This window comes from Miscanthus floridulus, chromosome 5 (assembly GCF_019320115.1).
Source record: "Miscanthus floridulus cultivar M001 chromosome 5, ASM1932011v1, whole genome shotgun sequence".
NCBI classification, from domain to species: domain Eukaryota; kingdom Viridiplantae; phylum Streptophyta; class Magnoliopsida; order Poales; family Poaceae; genus Miscanthus; species Miscanthus floridulus.
This window is the reverse complement of record NC_089584.1, coordinates 125,400,395-125,427,037: the sequence shown is the minus strand read 5'-3', so window position 1 is coordinate 125,427,037 and position 26,643 is coordinate 125,400,395. Positions and strand designations below refer to the sequence as shown.

Below are 26,643 nucleotides of genomic sequence, written 5' to 3'. Positions count from 1 at the left end.
AAGTGTCTCGTTCAGAAGATCCACAATGAGTGGCCTTTAAGCGACATAGCCGACAACACTACCCAACATTCAAGATAAGTTATCCGACTAGTCTCTAGTTCATTCTACATTCTTTCTTTCTTTGGCCAGTATGCCATCTTTGATTGTATCGAAACTTTTACTTTGAAAGCCTACCATAAAGCATACTAAGCATTCTACGCCTTTGTAAATGAAAACATCTTCAAGGATGGTAAACAATTATCAAGGTAGATAATGCATCAAGTAGGTAACATTTGAATTAAACAACTTAATGCAATAAGTAACATAGGTGATAAACTTTTCAAAGTAAACAAGGTAATGGTTTAATGCATAAACCGGGGCTTGCCTTCGTTGACGATCTCAGGTTCCGGATCAGTACCACAATTATCGAATCCCGTGACAACCGGGGATTCTTCCAGAACTTGCTCAACAAGAATCGTTTCGTTCTCAGGTTCTACACGAAATGATAACATATGCTTTAACATGATGACAATGTAAACATGATGCTTTCACGGTACATGAAATGTAAAAACACCCGCAAATGACTTTATTTCACGGTACAGTTGCAAGCCAACAAAACCAACTTGCAATCCTACCATTAAGAACCATACATGTGACTTGACCAAATGGATCTTGAAACCCTACTAGTCACAAAACATGACCAAAATAAGATCCAACACTAATCAACACTTAGGGTTTCGACGAGTTAACTTGTTAATGACCTTTGTATCACATGAAATGTCATTAAGATTTACTAATTACAATTTAGGTATGAGTTCAAATACTAATTAAGGTACTAAGGATCATTATAAGTTAATGACCCAAGGTCAATAATCAATTCTAAAGTCAAACAAATCCTAATTGATTAAACATTAATTAAATGAATAATTAATTAAATAATTAAGTCTACATTAGGTATAAAATAAACTTTGTCCAATTAAGCTCAAATTTTTATGTAAGCTTTCTCATGACAAATTAGTGTACCAAAACAAATTTCATAATTTTTGGAGTTATATAGTGACTTACAAAAATCATGGAAATTGCATTTATTAATTAATGGACTGAATATTTGAACATTAAAATTTTATTCAAATTTCATGTTTCAAATTTTGAAACCATACTAGATCATGTACAGAAGCTACCCACAAATTTTCAGAATTTTTGGATGTGTAAATAAATTCCTACAAAATTGAAAAATTGTTGCACTATTGAAAAATCAGAAAATAACAATTTTCACTGTTCTTCTTCTCCCTTCTCACTGACAGACTGACCCCACTCGTCAGCGACAGGGAACAAGACACGGTGGCGCGGCCAGCTTCGGCCAGTAAAACGCGCCGGTGGTGACTCTCCGGTGAGACGGACTGCACCTACATGATCTACACTATGTCGCAAATCTATCCCAATCCTCAGAACAGCAAAGGGCACACCAGATGGAACTCTACGCCGGCCATGGCGGCTCAGACCCGACGGCGGTCGATGTAGCTAGGGCTACGGTGTAGTAGAGTCAAAAGAAGAGTGAGCATCACGCTCAGGAGCTCACCGTGATCACGATGATGTACTTGGTGCAGACGGAGACGTACTGAATCGCCCTGGCCACGGTGAGATGGGTCGCGGTGGAGCTTCGGCCGGCTCCGAAGAAGACGACGTCGCGCGGTGGTGCTGATCGGCTAGAAGCGAGGCGAGCAGGTCGGGAATGAGCGGCAAGGTGAGGCGGAGCTGCTGGCCAACGCAATTGGCCTGAGGTGGTCCGACGAGGATGAATTTGATGATCGCGGCAATGTCACCGGCGGCGAACAGTCGACAGGAAACTACGAAATGATGGCGGCTCGTTCCTATTTATAGAAAGAAGGAAGGTGTGCGGTGTCGACAGCACACAGGCGAGCTCGCCACGGAGATGGTAGCGTGTCACTACGCGTGAAAGTGGCGAAATTTGATCGGCGGTGACCCCCGCGTGGCGCCGACGGCAAGCAGTGAGGTGGAGTTGATTTTTTTTGAAATAATTACAGAACTGCCACTGCTTCCATTTTTTCAAATTACTCCCAAATTTTCTAAAGAAGTTGAAAATCTCCAAAAATGAAAGTTGTTCAATTTTTCAAACTCTACAACTTTGCTTCTAGGAACATTTTCAAATTCTGCCTCCATTTTGAAATTTGAATTTGGGGTGCATTTGAGCATTTGAATTATTTCAAAATTACTCCAAATTTTATATGTAAACTTGAAAAACTTTGAATACCAAAGTTGATCTACATAAAATAATCTCCAACTTTGCTTTTTGCCTCAACCCCAAATTCCTCATGGATTTTGAATTAGTCAAAAGGGGCAAAAAGGACTTTTATAAGTTGAAAATGAATTCAAATTTGATTTGTCTTCCTTTTACTTAGATTTTGATTTTTGACCAGCAACATGGCCCATTAGGGTTATTTGATTCAAATGACACATGGCCTCACATGATCACATGAAATTTGACCCTTGTGGTCATGATCTTTATTTAGGGTTTTCGAAACACATCACATGAAATAACAACATTATGAAATAAAGCTTATATAGTGAATGCATTCAAAATTTTCTACTATATGAATGCTTTGCAATGCACATAATGACATGCCAAATTTTAGTATTAGGTCAAAACACCAAAGGTGTTACAACCCTTCCCCCTTAAAGAAATCTCGTCCCGAGATTTAAAACTTAAGGCTAAGTAATGGAAAAAGAAATGTGTCAAGCTAACACATCATAACTTTATTCAAAAGGCTAGTGAGGGGGTTTTCCATTCTGTTAATAGCAAGACATGTTACAATATAGACAAGGTATTGCAACTAGATAGAAGCGAAGAAGTCAGGAAAGTTCTCTTCTAACTTTATTCGAAATAGTGATTGGAGTCTGAATTCGAATAGGCTTTTTAGTCATGGAATCTAGGCTCTCCAGTGTCCTTCTATGTAGGCTTTTCATTGATTCTGAGTAGTCTTTCTAGGAGCATTTACCATTTACAACACAATACAATGGCAAGCAAACCTACCTCCGCCTATATATGTCTTCTAGGATGCATTGCTAACCAAAAGCAAAACCAAACTAGTATTCGGTTTCGTTGGAGTAGGAATGGCTGGAGGGTCATCTAGAGGAAAGGGTTTTATGAGTGGAAGAGGAAAGGGGAGGATGAAGGGAACTCCCATTGTATGGGAGGGGTCTCTTGGGTCTGATTTCTTTGAGGAACCAGTGTATCAGTTTCCCCTCGAGAGCAAGAGTGATTTCATTTAAGAGTGCCCTCTTAGAGGATACGATAACCAGAAGGAAGATTGACCAAAATGCATGTATGGTGATAACTTCTTAGTGTAGATGTTCACCGAGGGGATCGACGGAGGTCGTCGCTTCTTCAAATACCCGTGAGCATGGGTAACTGCTATTACATTTCATTTGTTAAATATGTTTCTCGAATACCCTTACAACTTACAGGACATACTTATTGTAGTCTTCTGAGACTAAAGAAAACTATGGATTCACTAGGTGGGTCGATCCTCGACCAATTTATTCACATCAACAGTACATCTACTACCTACAGGACCGTATCTTCGATCTACAAAGGGAAGTTAGCAGCGGTTACAAGGAAGACAAAGACGACGACAACAATAATGGTGCGGGTTCACAAGAGGCACTCTGCAATGATTCATATTGCACCTGCTCTAATCACAAGAACAAGGGTCCTCCGCCCGTCACCGCCGCCACCACCACCATCAACAATGGGAGGCTACTGTGGAGAAGGTGCAACATAATTTGCTATGTGGCCACACTACTAGGACGACCCTATCTTATTCACATGGCACATCTATATGTTTGTTGTTTGGTTTAATTACCTAAGGCATGTTAGGTTCAGTCGAAGAAACTATGTACCCTTGTTTGGTACATGTTCTCACATATCATTTCGTGTGCTTGTTGTTCGCTTCAATTATCTAAGGCATGTTAGGTTTAGTTCAAGACCTCTGTACCCTAGTTTGGTACATATTCTCACATGCCATTTCATGTGTTGTGTATGTTGAATTATATAATGCCCTACTTCGTTAGGTTTTATTTGCAGTACATGATCTCATTTCACTACATCCGCAATATTAAACTGAATATTATCACCACAGATAATAAAAAAACAATATAATGAAAAGTCCAATACTATGACACATTAAACAACACAATAATACTAGAAGTACATGTCGACAAACTAAATAATGCAGTACATGACCTAAGTATGCCCATACTTAAAGTGCATTACATGACAACACAATGAAAAGTCCAACAGTAGACAACTAGCAAGTCACGGAGACTACTGAGTGCAACGATGCCACTTTCCCTTTCTCAGGGCATCAGGATTCTCCTCCATCGCTGCTTTCGCTTGGTGTGCACGCTCAAGCTTCTTCTCCCTCTCCTCTCTGTACGCAGCAACACGCCTCCTTTCCTCCTCTTTCTTGTGCTCCTTTTCTGCAGCCTCCTCTCTGCGTCTCTTCTCCATCATCTTCTTGTCCTCTTCCTCCCACCACAATAGTTTCTGCATCCATTCCTTGTCTTCAGGCTTGATCTCAGTGTTGATCCACTGCTCAAAATCACAGAGCAGTAGAGATGTCTGCAACAAATGCAATTGTTACAAAACAAAAAAAATCATGCAAGATTTCATATGACACAAAATAATTATCACACAACATCAATTCATCACCATCTTGTTAATGCGGCGCTGACGAAGTGTAGGCTCAAACACAAAATTGGAACACATCCAATACCTCTGCTTATACGTGTTCTCTTCATCTGACTTGGCTACCTTGCAAGGATCGCCGCAAAAGCACATGGGCACTAAAACACCACTAGGTAGAGGTAATGGGTCGAAGGCATTTCCGGTCATCCGGCCATAACTACAATTTAACCAATTTTGTTATAAGAACCGAAAGCAATTAACATTAAAACCTAAACCTAGGGTTTCCCATTTGATCCACAACAATGAACCCATAATATAACAACATGCGTTGAGGTTACCTTGGTTTTCTAGTTTTTTCACGCCTTGGCATCCTACGGTTGTATAATACAAATATTAAAAATTGTATGAAACCCTAAGTAATGACGATTCTTAGGTTGAAAAATCCGACTAATATATATTGAATTGATGCGAAAAAAACTAGGAGATGAGCGAGGATACCTTGCTCTCGAAGGTCTACGGATCAAATCAAAGTTTCTAAGGTCTAATATGCCGATTCGTGAGGTAGGACGAAGTGGGGAGAGCAAAAACCCGAGAGAGAGGAGAAAGAAGCCTCGGCTAGGAAGGTTGGGCGGTAGGTTAAAACACCACCTCGGCGCCATAGATCTTGGTGCCAAGCTCGGCCCCAATAACCCTACCGCCAAGCTCGGCGCCGAGGTGGCTGCCATGTGACCGCCATGTCTGCGTCGACGCCGCCGTGGCCGAGGAAGCTCAGTGCTAATTACTATGACGCCGAGACGTGTAACCTTGGCACCAATTACTACGGCACTGAGCAGAGGTCTAGATTTTGAAAGCATACCTCCATAGGTATATTTGTGACAAACTTTCAAAAAAAGGACAAAAAAAATAAAAATTTCGAGTACCGGCGCATGCCACACGCGCGTCTGTGTCGCACCCGTGCGTGCGTGCGTCCATGGTGGAGGCACCCGACAGGGAGGAGCTGGACGGGGAGTTCAACACGATCCCGTGCGCAAGGCCGCCTGAGGTGGTGCTGGCACGGTACGATCTCGCGTGGAAAACAACTGTTAGAGGTGGAAGATGACTTCCAGGGCGGGTTCTGTAAATTTTGTCCTTGTCAACATCTTCTGAAGGGATATAGACCTTCCGTGCATAACTTAACAAAGTTCAGAGAGATAGATTTCGATTTTAAGAGTTTATAGACCTAAGGACTGCAAGTGTATTTAACTGTATAATCTAATTGTAAAGGGAAAGAAAGGAGAAGAAAATAGAAAAAAAAACACGTCATTTAGAAATGTATTTATTTGTGTTCTGGCAGTTATTTTCACCTTACAACAGTTTATGACCAACACATTTTCACATTCAGCCAGCTGGATGAGATATTCGATATTTCCATAATTTTCCTCTGAAGAAATCCGCGTGACGCGCTAGATGAGTCCTCTGCTCCTAAAGCAGTCCATAGTGTCCGCGATAGTTTTGTCCAATGGAGTGAAACGGCCGGACACCCAAATTGATGAGTTTCTTGGAGGGTTCCTTTGCCCTCACCACCCAATCTTGTTTGTCCTCTTGGATTCTAATGCGAAAACATGGTATCAGCAAGTGAAGAACAATGTGCAACTGACGAAACGCCCGGAGGTGTTATAAAAAAATGTATCACCTGTAAACTGAAAATTCAGGGTAGAGATGAGCAAGTTTATTGGTGAGATCGATCATCCGCACTGAGGACTCCAGGCATAAGTGGCGTCCCTCGGCAGATGGGTTCTCATACAGCACTATCAGAGACTGTGCAACGTCTCGGACATCAACACAGCCAATGAAGAACTCGTCCATGTCATACCTCTTCCCTGCCAAGGTTAATTATACTCTTAGAAAAAAGAAAACGTACTCATACCAAATGAGCTGCAAGCCTGAAGCCTGTGTTGTTGCAGTGCAGATGACTGGCCTTCAGTGATCTGAAGAAACAATTGGAGACTGGCCGTAATACAGGGCGTCAAAGTAGGGCCCAACACCAGAACTGGATTGAGCACAACGTGTTAGATTGATCTCTAACCTAACTGGACCCAACGGTCCAGTTGGGCCTTTGATTCGCATCCTGATCGGGGGCGCCCAACCCACCATGGCTGGAGGGCTCCTGTCACCCTGGGCCGGCGGCTCTTATCACGAGGTTGATCTGAGCCGAGCTCCCCACCGACACCAAAACCCTAGTCCGATCTAGAGGGCGCGCAGCCAGTGACGGGAAGCCACCAGCCACGCCGCCACCGGACTCCACTGTCTTCACCACCGGTCGCCACCGCGCATCACCGACCCCGCCTTCACCGACCGTCGCTGCCTTAGCGCAGACGTCGACCACATGACGGACACGAGCGGATCTTCTTCCACTGTGGTCTTAGGTCTGACACGACCATCTTCTACCTCTCCCTTCTCTCTAGTTATACATGCATTAGAATGTACTGCTTCTCTTATACCGAATAGAACCCTTCTACCATCTAGATCTATGATCCTAGTGATTCAAAGAATGTAACATTGGTACCAGAGCCTCGTTTAGGTATAGATCTAGCTTATCAGTTTAGATCCGTTCGGATCTGAGAAAAGGAAAGAGGGTTCGGATGAACCCTAACCCTAACTGGGTTAAGGAAAGGATAAAAGAAGTGGGTTTTGGCCTTAAGAACGTAAGAGCCGAACCCTAAACCCGTAAAAGTCTTCAACGGGGAAGAGAAACAGTAAAACTCTAACCCTAACTTCGATCCCCATCTCAAATCGGTTCAATCCGAGCACCAAAAGAGAACCAAATCCGAAGGGGAAGAAGGGGAAAGGGAGGCCTACCTCGCCGCTGCGCAGCGCTGCTGTCACGCCGGCGCATAGGGAAAAGACGCCGAGCCGGGTGGCGCTGCTCGCCGGGCTCTGGTCAAAGGGGCGCCGCAGCCAGGCCGCTCGACGGTGGCGCGCTCACCCGCTGGGAAGCGTGCACGCCGGCGAGGGGGGCGGCGACGGCGCCATAGCTCCACCGTTTCACCTCGCTCGGACTCACTCGGTTGCCGCTGAGGAGAGAAGTGAGAGCGGCGAAGAGAGAGAGAGAGAGCAGAGGAGAAAATGAGTTAGGGTTTCGGTTGGAGGCCGGCGTTGGCAGTTTTTATTCACCCAAAGTCGACGCGCGACCGTCCGATGCTGGACGAACGGCCGAGATTGATCGGGCCATTTCGCAGCCCAGGCGGGGGCGCGCGGCAGCGCGGCTTTGCCAGCCCAGGCCCAGGTTGCGGCCTGGGTGCGGCCTGCGCGCGCGCAGAGTGATGGGCCGAGCCGGCTTTTGCTGGTTTTGGGCCAAAACAGTAAAGAATAAGCCTGGTTTCACATTTTCTTTTTTCCAGAAAATTAAAAAATGGAAATTGGCTCAAATGAAAATAGAAAAAAGGTATTTTCCCCTGTGGGTAAAATTCAAGAAAATGAGTTCATTTATTCCGCTGCGTATTTAAAGATGTTATTTTCATTATTAAATTCGAACGAACGGGAGAATTTAATTTTGAAAAATAGATATGTTTTAATTGATTATAATATTGTTATTATTCTGACCAATGTTGATTAATGGCAATATTATGATATTTTGTCTTGCATTAATTCTATTTCTGCCCAACGGTGATATAGAATTAGTGTAGAGAACAATTGTATATTTTAATTTTGACAAACGTTGGAACTATGGCATGCAATTATTATTGTTATTATTTATGTTCTCACACTATTTGAATTGTGTTTTCAGGCGGATATAACTTGATGAGTTGTATCAAAGAAATTCCTACTCTCAAAGGTGATAACTACATTGAATGGAAGAAAAAGATCGACCTAGCCTTCATCTTGGCTGAGGTGGACTGGGTAGTCACCACACCGTGTCCCACAGAGCCTGTGGCGCCGGTGAGGGAGACAAACGAGGCTGATGCCGCTTGGGCAACCAGAGAGAGGGATTTTGCATCCCAAAGAATATCCTATGACCTTCAGCACAGGAAGTGGGTTACTGCCAACAAGAAGTGTTTGGCTGTGATAAAGAACACGATTGAGCCTGCAATTGTGGGCTCAATCCCAGAATGTAACACTATCATCGAGTATCTCGAAAAAATAAAGAGTCGGTTCACTAGCTCTTCAAAGACATATGCTACCCAGCTGATAAGGCAGCTGGTGATAGAGAGATACTCAGGTAATGGTGGTATAAGAAAGCACATACTAAGGATGAGCAATTTGGCATCCAAGCTAAAACCAATGGATCTGGCTCTCAAGGATGAGTTCCTTATCCATCTGATTTTTGCTTCCTTGCCAAAAGAGTTTGACACTTTTGTTGTCAACTACAACATACAGCCTGAGAAGTGGGACATGGAGAGGCTCATGGCTACGTGTGTGCAAGAGGAGGAGAGAATGAAAGCTGTCAATGGTGGCTCTGTCAATTTTTTGAAAGACAATAAGAAAAAGAATAATAATGCTAACTCCTCCTCAAAGTCAAAGGGAAAGGGTCCCATGCTACATCAGCCTTAGCAAAACAAGTTCACATTAGAGAAAGATCAATGTCTCTACTGTAAGAAGACGGGACATTATAAGAAAGATTGTCCTGATTACCTAAAGATGATCATGGCAAAGAAAGGTGAGAATATTATTATGTTCATAAGTGAATCCCTATATGTACAGTATTCGAAATCTACTTGGTGGATTGACTCAGGTACAACTGTTCATATTGCTAATTCTTTACAGGGATTTCGTTCAACGAGAACTACGCAAAGAAGCGAAAGACACGTTAAAGTCGCAAATGGAGTCCGAGCAGAAGTTGAAGCCATTGGCGATCTTTCTCTAGAGCTTGCTGATGGTTTCAAACTTATACTTAGAGATGTTTTTTATGTCCCCTTATTACAGAGGAACTTGATTAGTGTTTCATGTTTGGACAACGATGGATATGATTGCTATTTTGGAAATGGCAAATGTAAGATAACATTTAATGATGCATGTGTTGGTCTTGCTCTCTTACAAAATGAGCTTTATTTGTTATCACTTTGTGATGATGTGAATATTGTATGCGATGATGGGAACGTTGCGTGCGATAATGTGAATGTATCCTCGTCTGCGGATGTAAACAGAAAATGAAAGAGAGCTCACGATACGTTGTCAAAATTATGGCACTGTTATTTAGGCCATATTTCGAGGGGGGAATAGAAAGACTAGTTAATAATGATATTCTTCCTCCATTAGAGCTCTCAGATTTAGAACAATGCAGAGATTGCATAAAAGGAAAGTACGTAAAGAAAATTAATAAAGATACCAAACGAAGTGTAGGAATTCTATAGATTATTCACATAGGCATATGTGGTCCGTTTCTTGTAAAGAGTGTGGATGGTTATGATTTGTTCATAACATTCACAGATGATTACTCCCGTTATGGCTATATTTATCCAATCAAAGAAAGAACAGAAGCATTGGATAAATTTAAGATATTTAAGGCAAAAGTTAAAAACCAACACAATTTAAAGACTAAGATAGTCAGGTCCGACCATGGTGGGGAGTACTACGGTCGGCATATCCCATATGGCCAAGTTCTTGGACCTTTTGCAAGGTTCTTATAGGAGAATGGCATAGTAGCCCAATATTCTACACTGGGCGAACCTTAGCAGAATGGAGTAGCTGAAAGGCACAATCGTACCTTAATGGATATGGTGCGTAGTATGATAAGTTACTCCACCTTACCGATGAGCCTGTGGATGGAGGCATTAAAAATCGCCATTCATATTCTCAATAGAGTACCAAGTAAGTCAGTGCCCAAAACACTGTATGAGTTGTGGACAGGAAGAGTACCCTCACTAAACCACTTACGTGTGTGGGGGAGTCCTGCTGAGGCTAAAGTATTTAACCTAAACATTGGGAAGTTAGATCCCAAAACAGTAAGTTGTCATTTCATTGGCTACCCAAAAAAGTCAAAATGTTTTGTTTCTACTATCCAGATAGACATACAAAGTTTGTAGAAATGAGACACGTTGTCTTCCTAGAGGATGAATTAATGAGGGGGAGCATGGTAGCTCCTTGAAGAGAAGCGGGTGTATGCGCCCACTCTGATGATTCATGAGCCATTTTTCTCACTACCTGCTGTCGCTGCACCGATAGTACAAGATACTGTAGTGCCAGCACCTGTTGTTATTCTGCCTGTGGCAATAATGAATGATGATAAGGAACCTGTTCTTCAGGATCCGATAGAACCAATTGCCACACATGAGGGGGAGCAACAATAGCCTCAAACAGAAGATGTGCCAAATGTGGAGGCCCCTAGAAGGTCTCAAAGAGTTAGAAAATCAGCTATTCCTACTGATTATGAAGTGTACAACACTGAGGAATTTCAAATGGAGGATGATCCCACCTCATTTGAAGAAGCCATGAGAAGTGATCATTCATCAAAGTGGCTTGAGGCCATAGAAGATGAAATAAAATCTATGAATGCCAATAAAGTTTAGGATTTGGAGATAATTCCTAAAGGAGCCAAAACAGTAGGCTATAAATGGGTCTACAAAACAAAACTTGACTCTCAAGGGAATATAGAGAGATATAAAGCCTGGCTTGTGGCAAAAGGCTTTACGCAAAGAGAAGGGATTGATTACAATGAGACCTTTTCTCCAGTCTCATGTAAGGATTCCTTCATAATTATAATGGCATTAGTGGCACATTATGATTTAGAATTACATTAGAAGGATGTAAAGACGGTATTTCTCAACGGGGACTTGGAGAAAAATGTTTACATGGGACAACCAAAAGGTTTTGTCATGGAAGGAAAAGAACGAATGGGATGCCGCCTAAAGAAATCCATTTATGGATTAAAACAAGCTTCAAGACAGTGGTACTTGAAGTTTGATCAGACAATAAGAAATTTTGGGTTTAAAGATAATGTAGAGGACAATTGTGTTTATACAAAGTTTAAGAATGGGAAGTTCATCTTCCTTGTCCTGTATGTGGATGATATCTTACTTGCTAGTAGTGATGTCAGTCTACTACTGGAGATAAAGAAGTTTTTGTCCTCAAAATTTGATATGAAAGATCTTGGTGAAGCTTCGTTTGTTCTAGGGATCAAGATTCACCGAGATAGAAGTAAAGGGGTATTTGGACTGTCATAAAAGGCATACATAGAGAAAATCTTAAAGAAATTTAGTATGCACAAATGTAGTCCCTCACCTGCTCCTATAGTCAAGGACGACAGATATGGGGATTTTCAATGCCCAAGGAACCAATATGAGATCGATCAAATGAAAGCAGTTCCATATGCTTCAGCTGTCAGAAGCTTGCAATATGCTCAAGTATGTACGCGCCCTGACTTGGCATTTGTTACCGGGTTACTTGGTAGATTCCAGAGCAATCCTGGAATAGAACACTAGAAATTAGTAAAGAAAGTCTTGTGTTATTTGCAAGGAACAAAAGGCCTCATGATGATGTATAGAAGATCTTATTCACTCCATATAGTGGGGTATTTAGATTCTGATTATGCGGGAGATGATAGAAAATCCATGTTTGGATATGTATTCACTCTCGCAGGGGGAGCTATTTCATGGAAAAGCTCAAAACAAACTGTCACTACATCGTCCACAATGTATGCCAAGTTTGTAGCGTGTTATGGGGCAACAGGACAGGTGAACTGGCTAAAGAAGTTCATACCCGGTTTGAAGGTGGTTGACGACATCTATAGACCACTTAAGTTATACTACGATAATAATCCAGCAGTACAGTATGCTCACAACAATAAGTCAAGTGGTGCTGCCAAACACATTGACATAAAGTATTATGTTGTGAAAGATAAAGTCCAGGATCATGTTATAAGTCTTGAGCATATAAGAACAGAAAAGATGCTCGTGGATCCACTTACAAAAGGCTTACCACCCAACGTGTTTAGAGAACATGTAGCCGGCATGGGTTTAAGGGAAAGCCTATAATTCCTAGACAAAAGAAGACCCAAAGATAAGTATCTATTTCAGAACAGAGTAGTGTGTTGTAGCTGTTAAATCTATCGGCAATGGACCGTGACGATGAGACATGCTCTATGCGCTAATCTATAATGGAATGAATAAAAGTAAATGATATAAAAGTGAAAGATGGAAAAAGATCAAGAGGGAGATTGTTAGATTGATCTCTAACCTAACTGGACCCAACGGCCCAGTTGGGCCTTTGATTCACGCCCTGATCGGGGGCGCCCAGCCCACCATGGCTAGAGGGCCCCTATCACCCTGAGCTATAAAAAGAGGTGAGGGCCAGCGGCTCTTATCACGAGGTTGATCTAAGTCGAGCTCCCCACCGACACCAAAACCCTAGTCCAATCTAGAGGGCACGCAGCCAGTGATGGGAAGCCACCAGCCGCGCCGCCATCGGACTCCACTGTCTTCACCGCCAGTCGCCACACGCATCACCGACCCCACCTTCACCGACCGTCGCTGCCTTAGCGTAGACATCGACCCCATGGCAGACACAAGTGGATCTTCTTCCACTTTGGTCTTAGGTCTGACACGACCATCTTCTACCTCTCCCTTCTCTCTAGTTCAACATGCATTAGAATGTACTGCTTCTCTTATACCGAATAGAACCCTTCTACCATCTAGATCTATGATCCTAGTGATTCAAAGAATGTAACACAACGAGCTCCAAACCTGCGTTTTCAGTGAAGTCCCATGCGGCCTTCTCTACCAGTGTTTTAGAAATGTTGTACCAAAGCTGCAACGATATGTAATTAGCATAGTCCTAACTCCTAAGTCCTAAGCTTATTACTGAATGTCTAAACTGGATCTTGCATGCAAGTAGATAGCAATTCTATTGGATAAATCTGTTAGTGTAGAATGGACCTAAAAGAAAACCATGTACCTGAAGTTTCTTGAGCTGCTCGATGTCGGTCTAGGAGTCCTCATCTACGACCTTGTCAGTAGGCCACGTAGGATTTGGCACCATGGCCGTCTACGATGACACCATGACAACACAGCCGACTCCACACTCTTTCATGGTGCGGAGGACGCTCAGCGTGCCCTTTAGCGTAGGCTCCACTAGCTCATTCTTCAATCAAGCAGCGCAAACACCAGTTTATCAGCACGGACTAGCAATTTATCAGCACGAATTTTTCAACACTATCTGATTGAATATGGAGAAGGATCAAATTGCCTCAGGGTCCAGGGTGCAGGATGACCGGAGAAGCAACGTGGAAGATGCCGTGGGCGCCCTCGACCACCGGCCGCATGGAGTCGGGTTCGTGGAGGTCCATCTGGAATAGCCAGAGTCGTGACTCTGCTTCATCTAGGGCCTGCAGATGCTTCATCTCGCTCTCGTCCTCTGAATGAACAACCAGTTTTGATTCGGTGAAGCCAGCGTAGGGGCAGGCATGTGAAGGTAATAAGGAAACAGAGAGATCAAAGAGCATGTGACGCACCGAGGCTCTCAACGGTGGCGTGCATGGTGTAACCATGACCGAGGAGGAGGTCGAATTTTTTTAGCCTTTTTTAAAAAAATCATAAATATGCCTCTGGATGTATGCTTTCAAAATATGGACCTTTAGCTCGGTGCCATCGCTAGTGGTGCCAAGCTTACATGTCTCGGCGCCTAAGTCTTGGGCTCGGCGTAGACGTGGTGGTGACTTGGCAGGCACCTTGGTGTCGTAGATCTTAGTGTCGAGCTTGGTGCTGAGAATGGTGCTAAGATCTATGGCGCCGAGGTGGTGTTTTAACCCGGCGCCCAACCTTCCTGCCTGAGCCTTTGTCCTCTTCTTTCTCCTTCCTCTCGGGTTTGTTCTCTCTCCACTTCATCCTACCTCACGAATCGGCATATTGGACCTTAGAAACTTTGATTTGATCCATAGATCTTCGAGAGCAAGGTATCCTCACTCCCTCCTAGTTTTTTTTTCAAATTGATTTGGTATATATTAGTCAGATTTTTCAACTTAAGAATCGTCGTTCCCTAGGATTTAATGCAATTTTAATATTTTATTATACAACCGTAGGATGCCAAGGCGTGGAAAAGCTACCAAACCAAGGTAACCTCAGCGCACGTTGTTATGATATGGGTTCATTGTTGTGGGTCAAATGGAAAAGCCTAAGTGTAGGGTTTAATGTTAATTGCTTTCGGTTCTTAGAACAAAAATGGCTAAATTGTAGTTGAAAGCATATAGGCCCCTAGTTGGGTTTCGGTGATTAATGACAATACGTGATTATTGTGACTAACGTGTGTTTTGCAGAGGCAGTTAAGTTGGGTCACGGTAATGGAGACCGATTGGGCAATCATGGTGGTCATGCCCCTACGATGGAAATCGTTTCGGTTTTCAAAGGATGGATGATAAGGTTAAGGATGGACTAGTTCTAAGTGTTGTTTGGAGTTGAAGAGACACTTAGAGTAGTTTAGGACTTTGTTTTTCCTTTGGCCATACTATTAAAGGGGGTATAGACAGGTAGCTTGACCTAGGTGAGTATAGTGAGTTAGGTGTGGTGCACACTTGCTAAATCTAGCACTAGGTAGCTCCAAAATAGCCCTTAGATCCAATGGAGCAAACTTTATTCATGTACGTTCGAGAGTTTGAAGTGAATGGAGGGTCAAATACTGACCGGACGCTGGCTCTGGTGTGACTGGACGCTGGCGTAGGGTCTAATCAGTTCATTTGACCAAGGTGTTTTCGTCTAGTGTGACCGGACACTGAGAGGTCGAGTGACCAGACGCTGAGGGCCAGCGTCCGGTCAACTCTAGTAAGGTTCCAGAGAGGGAAAATCTCGACCGAACGCGTTTGGTCAGTGCTGACTGAACGCGTTCGGTCAGTGCTGACCAGACGCTATCCAGCATTCGGTCACACTGAAAACACTAGAGTTCAGGGTGAACTGACCGATGCGTTTGTTCAACATGAACGAAGCATCCGGTCACCCCATAGAGGCACATAACGGTTCGTTTTTTAGCCCATGTTATAAATACTTCCTCCACTCATGTGTGTGGGGGTACTTTTGCTCATTCCAATAGCTGAGAAACACCTTTGAGAGTGCCAAGAAGAGCAAGGTCCTAGTGAGGTGATTGAGATTTGAGAATCCCAAAGAGAGCCCTCATTAGTGAGATCAAGAGTAGCAAAGTGTGCATCCATCCTTCTCATTTGGCTTGTCGTGGTCAAGTGAGAGTTCGTGCTTGTTACTCTTGGTGATCGCCATCACCTAGATGGCGTGGTGGTGATTGAGAGCTTGGTGATCATCCAGCGGAGCTTGTGGATGACCCAACTCAAGTTGTGAGCGGTTGTGGGTGATTCACCGTGACGGAGTGTCGAAGAATCAACCCATAAAGAGCACTTGATCCTTACGTGGATCAAGGGGGAGCTACACCCTTATGTGGGTGCTCCAACGAGGACTAGTGGGGAGTGGCGACTCTCTGATACCTCAGCAAAACATCGCCACGTTCCTCCTTCTCTCTTTACTTTGAGCAATTCAATTCTTGTCATTTACATTCCTAGAATTGCCATGCTAAAGTAGGATTGGAACCTAGGGTGCTAAATTTTTGTACGTTAGATCAATAGAAACACTTTCTAGGCACAAAGGGTTAATTGGGCTAACCGTAGAGTTTAATTATTGCAAAGAAATTTAGAATTAGCCCAATTCACCCCCCCCCCTCTTGGGTATCTTGATCATTTCAATTGATATCAGAGCCTTATGCTCATGTATTTAGGCTTAACCGCCTAGAGAAAGATGTCTCACGGGGATGGACCTTCTCCTATCTTTGAGGGGGATGATTTTCCATATTGGAAAATTTGCATGGAGGCGTACTTAGAAGCTTTAGATGTTGGAATACTTAGAGCCGCCTCACAAGGCTTCCCAAAACCTCAGGATGCTACTAACCTACAAGGCGATGAGGTGAACTATGAAAAATAGAATGCAAAGGCTAAAAACACCATATTTAGAGGCCTTTGTAAAGATGTGTTCAACCAGGTGAGGAACCACAAAGACGCCCATGCACTATGGTCGGATATTTGTGCGCTCCATAAGAGAACAAAGAGTGAGCGTGAGGAACGCTATCATCTTGTCATGAAAAAACTTAATTCTTTTGAGATGCTTCCTAAAGAATGTGCTAATGAAATGTGTTCATGTTTGAATGTTCTTGTAGAGAAAGTCAATGGGCTTGGACTAACTCAAATGCAACCATCCGATGTTGTAAGAAAGATCTTAAGTGTCCTCCCTATTGACAAATATGAGCATATTGTGACCGTGCTTCATCAAGGTGATCTTTCCACCGCCACACCGACATAAATCTTGAGAAAGATCAATGCTCATGAGATGTACATGCACATCACACCTTAAGATGGCTCATCCTCTAACAAGAAGAAAGAAAAGAACTTAGCATTCAAAGCTAGTCAAGAGAAGGGCAAAGCAAGGCTTGAGTATGAGAGCTCAAGTGATGATGAAGTTGATGATGCAAGCCTTGCTCATGGTGAGAAAAACTGCCAAGATGCTAAAGAAGCTCAACAAGAGTGGCATCAAGTTTGATGGCAAGAAGAAGTTCTTCACTAGCTCTAGAAGAAAGCCAATCTCCGAGATAGATTGCTACAATTGTGGAGAACTTGGTCATCTAGCTCACCAATGCACAAAGCCCAAGAAAGACAAGTTCAAGAACAAGAACAAGGGCAAGAAAGATGACTCAAGTGATGAAGATGAGAAGAAGAAAGACAAGCCATATAAGAAGAGAGATGGCAAGAAGAAGGACTTCCACAAGAAGAAGAGTGGAAAGGCATACATCGTTGGTGATTGGCTCATGGACATTGATTCATCTAGTGGCTCATTCGATGATGATGGTGAAAACAAGAAGGTGGCCGCCATTGTTATTGACTCTTCATCATCTTCACCGCCACCATCGCCATCATCCTCTACACACCTATGCCTTATGGCCAAGGGTGAACGCAAGGTATCAAATGGTGATGAGAGTAGTGGTGATGAACATGCTAGTAATGATGATAGCGATAGTGATGATGATGAATATCAATCACCTTCTTATGATGATCTTGTTAAATTGCTAAATAAATACTCCAAGATCATTATAAAGACTAGAGCTAAGAATGACAAGCTAGAAGCTAAAAATGATTCTTTTTTAGCTAAATGTGATATAGCCAAAAAGACTAGTGTTGAGCTTAGAGAAGCAAATGAAGCTATGTCATCCAAACTCAAAGAGCTCAAATCTTCTAAGAAAGAGCTTAAAGATAAACATGATAAACTTGAGAGGATGCATAAAGAGATCATCACTAGCCATAATATGCTAAAAGATGAATATACTACTCTTAAGATTAATCATGATAATCTAGTTATTGCTCAAGAATATTTATTCAATGAGCCACATGATGCTACTAACAATGTTGTTAAGATTGATATAGCTACATCATGTGATGATTTGATCATTGAGAGCATTGAGCAAAGTTTTAGTAGCAAGGGCAAGCAAGTGGTTGAGGCCAATGATTATGATGAGTTTGTCAAGCTCAAGAATGATAATGAAAAGCTCAAGAAAGATCTTGAAGAACTCAAAACCACCAAGTCCATTGTGCTAGAAACTCTTGATCATGATGGTGAGTTTAGGCTTGAGAATGAGAAGCTCAAAGAAGAAAACAAGAAGCTCAAGGAAGAGAAAAATAATGATGCTCTTAAGGAAGAAAACAAGAAGCTCAAGTTGGAGAAAGACATCTCAAGATTAGATTGAGCAAGTTCACTAGAGGCAAGTATCTTCAAAGTGAGCTACTAATGAACACCATCATGAAGATGGATAGAAGTGGCATTGGGTACATGGGAAACAAAGAGAAGAAGGCCCAAGCTCATCAACAACAAAAGCCAAAGCCAAAGAAGTGTTTTGAGTGTGGAAAAGAAGGCCACTTTGCTCATGAGTACCAAACTCCACCACCACAACCCTTGCCCAAGCATGCTAGACCTTTTGCCTTCAATGCTCACTACATGCTTAGAAAAGGACTCTAGTGGAAAGATGAAAGTCATGTTCTTTGGACCTCCCAACAAGAATAGGCCTAAGAAAATTTGGGTTGCTAAGTCATTTGTTGAGAAGGTGAAGGGCCCTCAACAAGTTTAGGTTCCTAAAGCTTGATCTCTTGTGTGTAGGTGAACTACAAGACCGGTGGAAGTCATTGGGTTATTGATAGTGGTTGCACACAACATATGACCGGTGATCCTCATATGTTCACCTCACTAGATGAAGAAGTAGATGGACAAGAAAGAATCACATTTGGAGATAACTCAAAGGGCAAGGTTAAAGGATTGGGCAAAGTGACAATATCAAATTATCATTCTATCTTAAATGTGCTATATGTTGCTTCATTGAGCTTCAACTTGCTATCCGTTGGACAATTGTATGATCTTGGCTTCCAATGCTTGTTCACCGAGAAGGAAGTTGTTGTATCTAAGAAGGATGATGATCAAGTGATATTCAAAGGATTTAGATACAACAACCTATATCTAGTAGACTTCACCTCCGAAGATGCAAATTTGAAGACTTGCCTATTTACCAAAACAACACTTAGGTGGCTATGGCATAGAAGACTTGCTCATGTTGGAATGAGGTCACTCAAGAAGCTAATGAAGAATGATTTGGTGAGCGGGTTGAAGGATGTGAAGTTTGAGAAGGACAAGCTTTGTAGTGCATGTCAAGCCGGCAAGCAAGTTGCAAATACCCATCCAACCAAAGCTTTCATGTCAACCACAAGAGTGCTAGAACTCCTTCACATGGACTTATTTGGACCAACAACATACAAGAGTTTAGGAGGAAATCTTTATTGTCTTGTAATTGTTGATGACTATTCAAGATATACATGGGTATTCTTTCTTCATGACAAATCCAAAGTTGCATCATGCTTCAAGAAGTTTGTCAAGAGAGCACAAAATGAATTTGAAGTGAAGCTCAAGAAGATAAGAAGTGACAATGGGAAGGAATTTGACAACACAAACATAGAGGCCTATTGTGATAAAGTTGGAATCAAATATGAGGTCTCCGCAACATATACTTCTCAACAAAATGGTGTAGTTGAGAGGAAGAACTGGACATTGATCACTCTTGCAAGAACAATGCTAGATGAGTACAACATCCCCGAGGCTCTATGGGTGGAAGCGATCAACACCGCATGCTATGCATCCAACCGCCTATTTCTTCAAAAGTTCCTTGGCAAGACACCTTATGAGTTGCTCAATGGAAAGAAGCCAGACGTCTCCTTCTTTAGGGTGTTTGGTTGCAAATGCTACATCTATAAGAAGCAGCAACACCTAGGGAAGTTTCAAAGACATTGTGGTTTTCTTGTTGGTTACTCATCAAAGTACGAAGCATATAGAGTATTAATCATGCCACTGGCTTGGTTGAAGAAACATATGATGTGGAATTTGATGAATCTCTCCCAATGAGCACATGAGAATCTTAATGATGTAGGTGATGAACCATTGAGGGAGGCTATGAAGAATATTCTGGTTGGAGACATCAAGCCTAAAGATTATGAAGATGATGTACAAGTGATTGATCCACCTTCTCCATCAAGTGTGCCACAAGATTATGATAAAGATGGGAGAGTAGAAAATAAAGATAGCCATGTCTCCCATGATCAAATGGTAGTACAAGCATAAGATGTTGATGCTCCACAACCTGCTCCTCAAGTGGTCATTAGAAGAAATACACCTCTACTATAAGATCATCCACAAGATCTCATCATAGGGAGTCCTTCAAAGGGTGTAATGACTCGCTCACAAAAACTTGCTTCATTTATTGTTCATCACTCTTTTGTCTCTTGCTATGAGCCTACCAAGGTAGAAGAAGCTCTTCAAGATCCGAATTGGATAAATGCCATGCATGAAGAGTTGAACAACTTCACCTGCAATGAAGTTTGGACTCTTGAAGAGTGGCCAAAAGGTGCAAGAGTCATTGGAACAAAGTGGGTGTTCCACAACAAGCAAGATGATCAAGGCGTAGTTGTGAGGAACAAGACAAGACTAGATGCAAAGGGGTTCTCTCAAGTTGAAGGATTGGATTTTGGAGAGACCTTTGCACCGGTTGCAAGACTAGAATCCATTCGTATCCTCCTTGCATATGCATCACATCATGAAATGAAACTATATCAAATGGATATGAAAAGTGCATTTTTAAATGGCTTTATTAATGAACTAGCCTATGTTGATCAACCTCCTGGGTTTGAAGACCCTAGATATTCTAATCATGTTTATAGGTTGTCCAAGGCATTATATGGGCTTAAGCAAGCTCCAAGAGCTTGGTATGAGCGCCTTCAGGACTTCCTCATTGAGAAGGGCTTCACCATTGGGAAGGTCAACACTACACTATTCACCAAGAAGCTTGATGGGCATATCTTCATTTGTCAAGTGTATGTTGATGATATCATCTTTGGATCATCAAATGAAGATTCTTGCAAAGAGTTTGGCGAATTGATGTCGAAGGAGTTCGAGATGCCAATGATTGAAGAGCTTACATTCTTTCTTGGTTTTCAAATCAAACAAATGAGAGAAGGGATTTTCATCTCTCAAGAGAAATATACAAATGATCTTCTCAAGAGATTCAAGATGGATGAATGTAAGTCAATCAAGACACCAATGCCAACTAATGGACATCTCGACCTAGATGAGGGAGGTAACATGGTTGATCAAACTATCTACCATTCTATGATTGGTAGCTTGTTATATTTAACCGCATCTAGGCCTGACATCATATTTAGTGTGTGTATGTGTGCAAGATTTCAAGCTAATCCTAAGGAAACTCATTTAATTGCCATAAAAAGAATCCTTAGGTATCTTAAGCACACACCAAGTATTGTCCTTTGGTATCCCAAAGGAGCTATATTTGAGTTAGTTGGCTATTCCAATTTGGATTATGCTGGTTGCAAAGTTGATAGAAAAAGCACATCCAGAGGGTGCCATTTGCTTGGTAGATCACTTGTGTCTTGGTCCTCCAAGAAGCAAAATAGTGTGGCTTTGTCCACCGCCGAAGCGGAATACATTGTCGCGGGTGCTTATTGTGCACAAATACTTTACATGAAACAAACTTTGCTAGACTATGGTGTAGTTCTAGATAAAGTACCTCTTTTGTACGACAATGAGAGTGCAGTAAAACTTGTAAATAATTTGGTTCAACACTCTCGCACCAAGCACATAGATATCCGCCATCACTTTCTTAGAGATCATATTGCTAAAAATGATATATCATTAGAAGGTGTAAGGACCAAGGATCAATTGGCGGATATCTTCACTAAACCGCTAGATGAGGCAACATTTTGTAGATTGCGGAATGAGCTCAATGTTCTTGATTTTAGCAACTTTACTAAAAGATGAGCTTGTGTTGTCCCTTGCATTGCATTGTAATATATAAGATGTTTAATTTTTGGTAATGCATATAGGGCTTGTCTAACATGGTTAAGATAACCGTCGTAAAGCGTGTGAAGAAGCTTAACCTTGGATCAAACTTGACAAGCAACTAGATTTATCTTTAAGTATTGCATTGCATATGCATGAATGTTGTTTTATTGTTTATCTTCAATTGCCCTCTTATTGCCTATTTTCATAAAAAGAATAATAGCCTAAGGCAAAATATTTTTGAAAAACATGAGGGTTTGAGAGAGGTCACTCACATCAGTCCTAATTGGTATTTATTTGGATTTTATTGGGGTTGGGACTTGATTGAGAACAGGCAGCACGAAGGACTTTGAAGATTCGCTTGAAAAGGAGTGACCGAACGCTGCACCGAACTCTGATGTCCAGCGTCCGGTTAGTTCATAGCAGGTGAACTTGCTACGAAAGAGTGACCAGATGCTGAAACAGTGTTCTCCCAACATCCAGTCAGATGGTGGCTCTACGTCCGGTCGATCGAAGACGAAGAAGATAGCTTGCACCGGACTCTGGCTGCATCCGGTCGGTGTCCACCGAATGCATCTGGTCATGATTCTAAGGGTTTTGGACCTTACTAGAATCGACCAGACGCTGGGTGGCAGCATCTGGTCGTTGCCACCAGAGCGTCCGGTTAGTAGAAAACGTGCGGGACCCAGATTCTTTCTCCTTTTCCTTTTCTACTCCATGGGGGACCCCATATAAGTCACGCGCCGGTGTTTTTGACCTAGCCATGTATGCCAATATCGCCGAGCCACAATAGTCACCGAGCTCGTCTCCACCGCCGCTCGCGCTCGTCGCCGCCGTCGCACCTCCACGCCCCATGCCTCCACACGCCGCCGCCTGTGCCCCTCGCTCCACCACGCCCACGTGGCCGATGCTGCCATGCCACGCCTCTGCGCGCCACTGCCACCGACGCCACTGAGCTGCCCAGCTCTGCCGCCAAGCTCTTGCGGTTGAGCTACCACGCTCTAGCGCTAGTGCCCTGCGCCTCTGCTTCACGACCGTTTTCTCACCGCATTGCAACCCAAACCCTAGCCGACCCGGTGGTTCCTCGCATGTCGCTTTTTTCTCTTCAGATCACCGGTTCATCAGGTAGCAAGCCTTCGATTCAATTTCATACTTAATTGCTTGCTTTCTTAGGGTTTCGTATCTCTAGATGTACAATTAAGATTATCTATATATCCTCTATTCTATTGTGCAGCGAGTCTATGTCGTTGAGGTCCTATTTGGCGTTGTCAGTCAACTCGGGGCCAAGCTCACGAGTACGGATCAAGGCCAAGCCTCGAAAGTGATAGTTGGCAGTTGTTTCTTGTCAGTGGTAGTTGTTCTTTTCAGATCCAACCGATGGTTCACGTCAAGAATGTTGGAGGTGGTTCCGGTGATGAGGATCCGAGGCGTCCGCCTTGCTTGCCTGTAGATCCAAAAGGCAAGGCAACAAAGAAGCTGGCAACAAAGAAGTGCAAGTATCCAGATGCAAATATAGCTAGAGCAGCCACAGTTGTAGAGGCTACAGAGTGTGCCGAGAGAGGAGGTGCTCACAGTGGAGTCTAGATCGTAGATCAGCTTTCACTAGAAGCGAGGGCTACACTTGAGCAGGTTGAGCATCTTCATGGTGGTCCACCTAGGACTCTCATGATTGGAGGATGGCATGTTGCCATTGATGAGGGTCAGCCTCAGGGAGAGTCATAGCAGTAGGAGCCATAGGCAGCAGAGCAGACTCAAGAGGGACAGCAGGCCTAGGAGACAAAGTAGGCACCTCAGCCACAGCTTCACCGCTCTAGTCATACCCGTGTTCCAGTCACACTAAGGGCAGATACACAGCGGAGGGGTTCTCATCCACTACCTAGATCATAGGGTCTACCTCTAGTGACTCATCCAGATCTGAGGGCTGCCATGGCCAAGCAGGTGCAGCAGCTCAGATTTGTGGAGTTTGAGCAATGGTTTCTGCCGAGGCGAGATGAGCGTGCATTAGAGGGCTTCTACACACCACTGTAGGAGAATTTCTACAATGCATATCTTAATAGTGGAGCTATTTTTAGATCTTAGAGGGTGTGCAACATAGAGTCTATTATTGCAGCAGCTAGAGAGCACATTCGACCCTACCTTTCCTACTTGCTAGGGTTGATAGACGTACTTGGACGGACAGGATTGTATGTTCAATCTTGGGTCCATCAGTTATATGCTTCTCTCTGGATTGACCCACAGCATAGATTCATACACTTTGCATTTAGTGGCAGAGATTATAGGCTAATGAGCACCAGGGTCAGAGAGATACTTAGGCTTCAGGAGCAGTCCATCCAGCTACATGAGGTTTGCTATGGATAAATAACGCCCCCTAGACATCCTCATGGCGGGATGGTGCCCCCTATAGATCTAGTCCGCCACTGCTTCACAGAGCCATTCGGTGAGGGGTCTAGCAGGACACCCAGTGATCTTACTCCCACTGCTAGAGTGCTTGATGCCATTATGAGGAGGATACTGCTTCCGAGGATGGGCTATCACGAGGGCTTGACTCGCATACAGTTGTGGCTACTGAACTGTCTGATGTAGCAGATAATGTTTAATATTTGGGATCTCCTTCTATCAAAGATGGAGGACACTATTGTTGAGGGGTTCAAAGGTCAACGACAGTTGCCCTATGCCCACTGGATCATGTTTCTTATTCACATGGCAGTTACAGTGAGGCCGCCTGAGATGCTAGCTGAGTACAGTGGTGCTACGATAGAGTTCCCTGCATATAACCTAACTCAGATGATCTGCCATAGTACACCGAGTGCACCTAGCCAGCCACATCGTTGTCCAAAGGTGCCAGAGACTGTAGCCCAATAGAATGATACTATCAGGGGCATAGCAGCTATAGAGGAGGAGTAGTTGGATGCTCAGTAGGAGGGGATAATCGAGAGCGACCCTAGTGATAGCTCAGATGAGGACTACCACGAGATACCTTAGATGCCTCCACGACAACATAATCATGAGGCTGGTAGTTCCAGTTCAGCTCCATCTGCACCATAGACTGACCCCGTTTTACTTGCCATACTTGAGCGGATGAGGCAAGATCAGGCTCGCCAGTCTCAGGAGACCGCCACTACCTTTGTATAGTTCTAGGCTCGATAGGATGAGTTTTAGCGGTAGCAGCAAGCCATGCATCAGCAGTAGCTCCTTGGATTTATGCAGCATGTAGTGATAGCTATTGGGGTTCCACCACCACAGCCTTCACCCTAGCTTGGTCAGCCTGCCACCACTTCTATAACTCTAGTGTTACAGCCTAGTGGGCTTCAGAGTCAGGGATAGCCACCAGCATAGTTTGCTTCTCCTACAGAGCAGGTGTCCCAGTGGTTCGCTTCGCCAGTGCTAGCCCCGTAGTTTACACCTCTTTAGACAGGCTTCACACTGGCTCAGACTTCCTCGCTGCTAGTGCCAGAGATTATAGTGTCTAGGAGCCTTGGTGCATCCTTCAGTGAGTTGACAGGGCAGCCTACTCCACCATATTTGCATGTCCCAGGTCCTTCTATAGTTGCACCTATTACCGGGACTGCAGAGATGCTCCCTTCGTCAGTGGCATCATTAGAGCCAGCTACTCCAGTCATACCTGCACATTCAACAACAGCTCTAGTTGTTGATCCGACCTAGACCGCTTCAGTGTCGCTTCTAGCTCTAGAGGGTCAGACAGCTTCGAGTTCTGGTGAAGCGACCTGATTTCTGCGAAGGGAAATCCACAGAGTCGAAGTGTAATAAGACCGTTGTAGATCATATTACTCAATTTTCCAGTCGAATACCACATCCATACAATAATAATATCAGAGTACAAATAGTGCAGAATTACATAATTTATTATATTGTCGCATTGGCGGAATCAAAAGTAGCATTCATTCAGAACAGCTTGAAGATAAGATCGCCAAACTCAAGCGTAGGCATGAACCCCTCAACCATCAAACTCCTCAGAGCTATACTCCTTAACAGAACCTGTGTGCCAAAAATTATCAGTATGATTTATACTGGCCACTCCCACCCTATGAGCATTGCTTTGTGGAAATTGGATGCAAGTTGGATATATTCAAAAGGAACCTATAAGGCTGGGGTTTCCTATGTTTTAGCATATCAAGTGTATAATAATAGTTGGTCAAGTTTTAACACCATTTCCACACACATTCCACCCCATTCCCTTTCTAGAGCCAGGTTTTGATCCTAGGACTGATATACCACCATCTCCATATCATCACCATACCATCGCTCAGTTGATAGGACAACTTCCTCTCGGCACTGTCTCAAGGCCCGTAGCCCCTGGCTACGACCGACACTCTCTCACAGGGGAAGAAGAGAAGGACTCATCTCATTATCTAGTTTAAGCGAAACCCAAGAAAGGTCCATAGCCGACAAGTCAGCACATGTATCAATCGATTAACCATACACTCTGCAGAGATTTTACATAACCACAAGATCTGCCTTCCTCACTGACCGTCATCAACTGGGCTAATTCCGACCGCTTGCTAGCCTAGAATAATGCCACTCTACCATTCAGCCCTGGTACACCCCAAGTCTAGTCTAGGGTGGCTAAAACTATGAGTCATGAGCCAGGTCCACAAG

At 43.4% G+C, this 26,643-nt stretch overlaps 1 pseudogene; it reads right to left on the bottom strand.

Moving 5' to 3' along the window:
* Positions 1-6,019: 6,019 nt before the first annotated feature.
* LOC136453455 (phenylacetaldehyde reductase-like) overlaps positions 6,020-26,643 on the bottom strand; it is a 54,265-nt pseudogene continuing 33,641 nt past the window's right edge.